The sequence below is a fragment of the Sitophilus oryzae genome, unplaced genomic scaffold (genome assembly GCF_002938485.1).
Source record: "Sitophilus oryzae breed Bouriz unplaced genomic scaffold, Soryzae_2.0 scaffold_578_pilon_pilon, whole genome shotgun sequence".
NCBI lineage: Eukaryota > Metazoa > Arthropoda > Insecta > Coleoptera > Curculionidae > Sitophilus > Sitophilus oryzae.
Window position 1 is genome coordinate 3,787,321 of NW_022147171.1, and position 7,699 is coordinate 3,795,019.

The following is a 7,699-nucleotide window of genomic DNA, read 5'->3' on the forward strand; positions in this document are numbered from 1 at the left end:
ATAACCTCATTTTTCCATTCTCTTTAATGACAGCTACTCAAAGAGTTCCCCACTCAGCATTTGGTACAAGGGTTATTACACCTTTCTTCGCAAGCATGTCTAATTCTTTGTTTGCAGCTTCTTTAAACGAAAATGGTATCGGTCTTGGTTTGCAAAATATTGGTTTCACATCGGAACACACCTTAAGCCTCACCTTCTCATGTTTTATAACCCACAAAATTCTAAAAGTTACTGGTTTGTGGAAGTATGCTTTGGAATTAAATAAGACAATAGAAAATTTAATTAATGACTTATATTTAATTAACAATAATAAACTATCAATGTAATTGGCTGTGACAGTCTCGATTATATGAGATTAGATATGCAACTGGAATACTTAAGTGTTTCTGCTTCGGTTGGTTGGGAGAAAGGCCTCACCATCTTCGCTGCACTCGTCCGCTGGTGGGTAGCGTGATTGTCCGGCTAACGTTGGAGAGCTTGTGAGACTCCACCAGTCTCAGTGCGTGAGCTACTTATGGGGAGGGTCAATTCTCGTATCTTCCTAGAAGCTAACAAACAGCAGTATTCTACTCAACACAATTGATAAGTACCCAGTTTTGTGGTGGTGTTCTAAATTACCAATTGAACTGTCTGTTGGTTGCCAATGAAGGTACAATAAAAATAACTTATGATTAAACAACATATTAATGATTCAAATAAACAATAATCAATATCTAAATCCAACTACTAATTATTATAATAAAAATTATAATTAAAATTTAAAAAAGAAAATAGGCAATGACAGTTTAAATTAAGTTATAATTGAAAAGATTGTCCAAATTATTTAAAGAATATAAAGAATGTAAATATAGAATTATAAAAAAATATAAAAGAAAAATATTTTGCTCTCCCTCTCTAGAAAATTCCAAGCCACCACAATCACTTCGGTACGACTTGAAAAAAAAACATATTGTTTCAGTAAATTATTTGATTAATTTGTAGACACGTGTAAAAAGAATAAAAAAAATATGTAAGATAAAAAACTAGACATATATGAAAATTTAATTAGAATAAAAGTTAATACTAAAATGCGATATTAAAAGATAAATTAAAAAACTAGATAGAAAGATAAAGGTAAATAGAAAGATAGGATAAGATACGAAAAACGATAAATGCGGCAATTCGACAGATAAAAACTAAAAGAAAAGATATGGCACTCCAGGAACAAAGATAATGCATCCGCCAAATAAGATAAAGATAAGGTAAGGTAAATTTGGCTGATACGAGGTAAAGATACGTCCTAGAGTGACCCAAAAACAACAAAAAACAAAAATCTATCTGTCGAATGGCCTGCCAATAGACACCACCACTACAGGGTCCAGATAAAACAAGAGTTGCCTTCTGGCAAGCAAGGATTCGTTAAAGGGGACATAAGTCGTATAATATAAATATTATAAAAAATCCTTACTTACCAGAGTCGCTCCTGGTTCGTCTCTGAGAGTACTCCTGCAGTGATTGATTCTATTCATGGCCCCTGAGATTGCTAAATCGAACTCCTCTGCGGGTTCCTGTTCGACAGCTTGCGTCTCAGTACATAAATAAGAAAGATAAAAATAATTAGTACTAAATAAAAGTTAAAGGTATTAGAAATTTTTTTACAAAACTACCATACACGTGCTACTAAGATAAGAAGATAAAGAAATGATGATAAAAAACATGAACTGTGAGATAAAATAGAAAAAGGAATTTAAAGTTACAGGCTAATTAAATAATTAAATCAAATAATTAAATCATATTGGATAGTAAGAAATGTTTAAAAAAATAAAACTGATAAATAATTTCCAAGTCGTACCTCGTGCCGGTGTCTGGAAAAAAAATTAGGTGTTTAAGCAAAGAAGATCGAGATGAGAGAGAGTGATTTTCGGCAAAACAAGTCCCTTTATAGAATTCTCCCATTCATTTAGACATGCGTTAAGTACCAAATGTCAATATAAAAAATTTATAATTAATAGTAAAAATAATACATACGATAAAATTTTCTACATACCTTCAAAAAAGTGTGTGTAACAATTGCATCTTAATTATTTAACACTAAACAAAATATTAATAATAAACCTTCGTTTTCATTAAAAATAAACAAATTATTATCGGTAATCCATAGGCAACCAGAAAATATATAAAATATTTAAACAATTTAAACTAACAACCATCGCTAGTGATCGCAAAAAATCGATAATATATAAAAAAACGGATAGACGATATAAAAGGAAAAATGTAACGAAAATATTTTCGTTACAGTTTATAACACCCTAACTTATGCTTAAAAAGATCTGAGTATAAATGTAACAAAGAATTTATTTGACTCTTTATCTACAAAAGTTATGTTTAAATTTGACCAAATGTTTAAATCTGCGAGTAAATCTCTTCCTAATAAAGGTGTTGAGCCATTGCGAACTACAATTAACCTACTATTATTTTTTTGTACACTTTTATAATTAAGAGTTATATAAATTTCACTTCCTGGAATAATTACATTACAATTGTAAGTTTTTAAACGAATTGTTGTGTCACCTAACCTTAAATCAGAAAAATTTTCTCTATAAAGCTGCTCAGGCAAAACGGAAACTGCAGCACCTGAATCTACTTCCATAATAACAGGTATATTGCTTATAAAAACTCTTAATTTTATGGGTTGTTCATTACTCTTACTATTCATAAAAAACATTTCAACTAATTCTTTCTCATTACGTTCATTTTCAGCTTCGACATAATTAGTTGAACTGTCTTTCACTTGCCTAAACCTACATACCTTAGCTAAGCGTCCTTTCTTTTTGCATTTGTTACATATATACTCTATATTTACATCTTGCAAAAAAACCGGAGTACCCCCTCCAACGGTCCGTCCAAATTTCGCTGCCCGGCAAGATATGTTTTAGAGTGAGGCGGGTTAATGTGTCGGAAGATCTGTCGGGAACAAATATAACAATCCCCCTTTTTCTTGTTACATCATATATGCCTACAACCTATTGTTGTCTTATTATCCGACCCACGTTATATTTCCTTCTGGTGACAACGGATTCGTCAATTTGGATAACGTGCCCATCACCCCCTAGAACCACACCATAAAAACCCTATTAAACAAACCAATCTTACTTTCAGAACCCTACAGAATATTAATCAAAACATTGTTAATTAATTTATAAATTAATTGATACTACCTACTCTTACTAATAAAGTTTTTTTTATAAATAACTAACGGAATTATATCTAAATCATACATCATACGTTACTAGGAGCAATCTAGTATTTTATCAATTTGTTATTGTACTCACCTAATTTAAATAAATCCTCTTCTTGCAATAATTGTCAGGAGCAGATATCTCTGAAGTATCTGCAATACTGGATAATAATTTGTCGTGCGCATCCTGCAGACATAGCAGTGCATCCTGCGCAAATTTCACACACCATCACTGCCACATAATATTACCACTTAATATTTTACCCTTACGGGTAGTTTCAGATTCTCAAAAAAATATTTTTTTTTAAATTGATTGCCTTTTTTTACAGCTGCAAATAAAGACAGCACCCAATTGCTCCGTTTCTTTTTTAGTAAGAACGCATTGTCTTCGACAATGCCTAATATTACAGCGAAGTCGCTGGCGCACTAAGCCGATGTTTTGTAAATATTCCACAAACTTTTCATTGTCTTTGTTTAATATTTCAAGAAGTTGAAAACTATTGTTGCACTCCATTTTGCACTAATAAAATCGTGTACTGTATATTTAGAGCATTTGAAAATCGTTAAAAATGCGGGACCATTTATATATGTTACAGCTAAAATGGATACTTGGCTAGTTTTCAACAAACAAACAGCAAAACCAACACCACAAACTGACACCTAACCAACAAAATAACGGCGCTTTTTGCAAAATAACTGGCTAGTTTGAAAACTAGCCAAGTGTCTGTTTTAGCCGTAACAAGTACCAAATTCGGAAGATGTTATATCTGACAAGCACCGCCAAGTTGATTAATTAACTAAATTACAAATATCTATACAGTCATAAATATTTTAAGACTTACCAATATGAAAAAAAGTTGGCACTCAATCACTTAATCGATACTATTGAATACACTTTTACACCATACAAAAATATCCAATAACCTTTACACATATTCGTTTTTATAGACAAGACCGTCCTTTTCTATTTTCCAGTATTCAAAATTATGTATCAGTGGCGACACTATATAAGAACCAATCATCAACTAATGAGAATACGAAATTCCAACCACTGTCAATTTTGAACGTTGTACAAATCTTATTGGTTTAAAAAAGTGAATAAAAGGTATATTTTGAAAATCAAAAATTTAACGTTTTCGTGAAATTAAAGTAACCTATCATTAAAAATCTTCACTTTAGATTTTTACTCGTGGGGTTTAATTGTTCAACACCGAGTTTTAAAAACTATTAAAGACTCTCAAATCCATAATTTTTATAAGAATCTAATAGCAAATTAAATATATTATTATATATTATTTTCAACATTAACAATGTATAGAGAACAAATGAGTTTTTAGTAGTTTTGGGGTCGTGAATGCTTTATAGATAAATAATAAATATAAATTATTATCATATAATAATAAACTTCAACTATAACGACAAAGATAACGACGTACTACATACAAATAAATGATACATTTTTAGTATTTTGGTGTCCTATCCCTGCTGCAATTTTTTAAAAATTAGTCTCGACATTTGGGAACATTTTGTGTGTTTTTAATTAAGTTGATTTTGAGCACCCATTGTGTCATTGTTGTTCGAGTACTTTTTGCTAAAGACACCTGGGGTGGAACTCTGTAACTAAATAGTGATCGGTAGCGATGAAGAATAATGTCGCTTGCCGTTTATTTTCTACGGCCAAGAACAGTATTCTTTATTGCTACCGTTCGTTATTGAGTTACAGAGTTCCACCCTTGGCGGCGCCTTAAGAAATTTGCCTACGTTATCTACGAAATTGTAATTATATTTGTTAGTTGCCTATCAATGATAATATAGGTTATTTTTAGTTAAAATATTAAATAACTAAAAAAATATTCTTTAGAATTTTTTTATTGTGTTTTATAGTTTGATTTTATTTTTTCTCAAAAATTAAAACCGCCAAAAAAATCGCTAAACCGCTAAATGATATTTTTATCCGCTAAACTATAAAAAACCCGCTAGATCTAGCGGGAAAACCGCTAAGTTGGCAACAGTGCTAACAAAATAGCGACGCGAGCGCCACCACGTCTGTGTCCTTGAGTTTAATGGAGCTTAGTGTGAGTGGAAGGAATTTGTCATCACATGACAATATTCTGACTTTTTTATAGTTGGCCTTCAAAGGAGAATGACTTCTATGGTCCACCCACCTTAGAGCATTTATAGGTGCTTCATTTTCTTTTCTTGATGCTGTTTAGGGCCTCAAATGCAGTATCTACTGTATCAATAAAATCTAATCTAATCTAAAATTTCGTCACACTGTGCGCCGCGCCGCCACATCTGTGTCTTTGAGTTTAATGGAACTTAGTGTGAGTGAAAGTAATTTGTCATCACATGACAATAATTATGACTTTTTTATAGTTGACACTCAAAGGAGCATGGCCTTCCATGGTCCACCCACCTTACAGCATTTATAGGCGCATCATTTTCTTTTCTCAATGTTTAGGGCCTCAAATGCAACATCTACTGTATCAATAAAATCAGTTGTATTTTTTGTCGATAGTGATGTAATTTCCCCAGTTTCGACAGCTGTTCGGAGTGTAGAAATGACTATGAGTATGTACTAATGAGAACTATGACTAAATATTTGTGCTGCCAATTTCAAATTCATTTTTTGAAATGGATTAGGATTTATATAAGCATCGGTCAATTTAAGAAGAGGTTTTGCAGTTTTGCTCCTTTTATCCAACTCGTATACATTTTTGATATCTTTGAAACAAATTGTCTTGCCGTTCCATACAAACGTATTTTTTATAAAATTATTATGTCGACATTTTAATATATGGGGAACATCAAAAATTCCAAAATATATGTTTCCATTATATTTAAAATACGGTTGTTCTAGTGATATATCTAGCATCCACCCCGTTTGTCCATCCCCAGCAAATCTTGGCAGGTAAATTTTAGTTTTATATAACAACTATACATATATATTTTTTCTGACCAGAATTTTTCATGTTTTTTTTATAGTTTACAATTATTTTACAAAAAAATGTATAAAGTATTGTTGTCAAAATACTTTATACATTTTTTTACATGTAAAATATATAAAAAAAATGTTATTGCAGAAATTGTATTTCTCTGATTATAATTCCCTACTCCACTGGAGAAATCCAGTCTGAGTAGCATTATTTATAGTTTCAAACATTAATTATAAGTGTGATGTCCGGTGGTTATATTAATTAAACATCTTTCACATGAATGGGTTTAATACTGATCTGAATACTTTTACATTATTAATTAGGTATTTAAGTAATTAAAGGTACATGAGCAGTACTTTTGCGTTGACGGTGGTTTCAGACCCTCTATCCTCTACTTCATTTCGGTGTCGTGCGCTCTCGTGTGGATGCATGCGCCCAACTAGCAACCAACAGTCACAGAACAGCTATCTAGCAACTACCGCACCTGATTGTTCAACCTTGTGGCAAGTGAAAAAATGTGTAAACATCTAGAAATAATAAGAAAAAACAGCAAATTGGTCGAAGAAATTATTTATCCTTATCATTTGCTCCTTCATATTTTCTCAATGACTCGACCGATTGTCAAAAACGAAGCGGGAAAGTATAGAGAATAGAAAGCTCTTTTCATTGCGGTGCCACTTGAAAAAAGTTGGGGATGACACCCCCGCTTAGATGGTTGAAGATTTTGCAATAATTTTTGGGGCAAACAAAATCACAAACAAAATGGACGTGTTTTTGGATTTTTTGAAAAAAAATATCCTGGCCGTTATGCCTTACGGAACGTTTTCGAAGGACCACCCACAATAAATAAAATAAATATAAATCAACAGAAATATATTAGTCAAAATCAATGACGAAGTGGTAACCTTATTTTTCTTTTCTTTCGTTGGTAAACTCGCGAATTACCACTGGGTTCCGCGCTTTCGTCTAATCTTTGGGGTGATACAAACTTAATTTGTTCCGTCTCCTCCTGGCTACGTTCTACATTCGTTTCTCTATTCTGGATGTTACCCCCAAGCCCACCCCCCAAACCAATCTCTTCAGAGGGTGGGTTCGCGTGAAAAACTAGGTGATTGAGTTGGTGGCTGGCTATGTGCGCCGGGAGAGCTGGGTTGAGTGGTAGCACGATCTAAATCAGAAAAAGTATTAGTTTCCCGCTGTAGCTCCGAAAAGCCTGGAAAATTAAAGTTATTGTTATTGCAAGAATATCCACCGCAGTCATGTTGACTCCTCCTCCCTTTTTGTCGCCTTTGTTCAGCTTCATTTATGTCAACTAAAAATCAGTTAACAGTGCTAACAAAATAGCGACGCAAGCGCCACCACGTCTGTGTCCTTGAGTTTAATGGAGCTTAGTGTGAGTGGAAGGAATTTGTCATCACATGACAATAATTATGACTTTTTTATAGTTGGCCTTCAAAGGAACATGGCACGTCCACCCACCTTAGAGCATTTATAGGCGCATCATTTTCTTTTCTCAATGTTTAGGGCCTCAAATGCAACATCTACT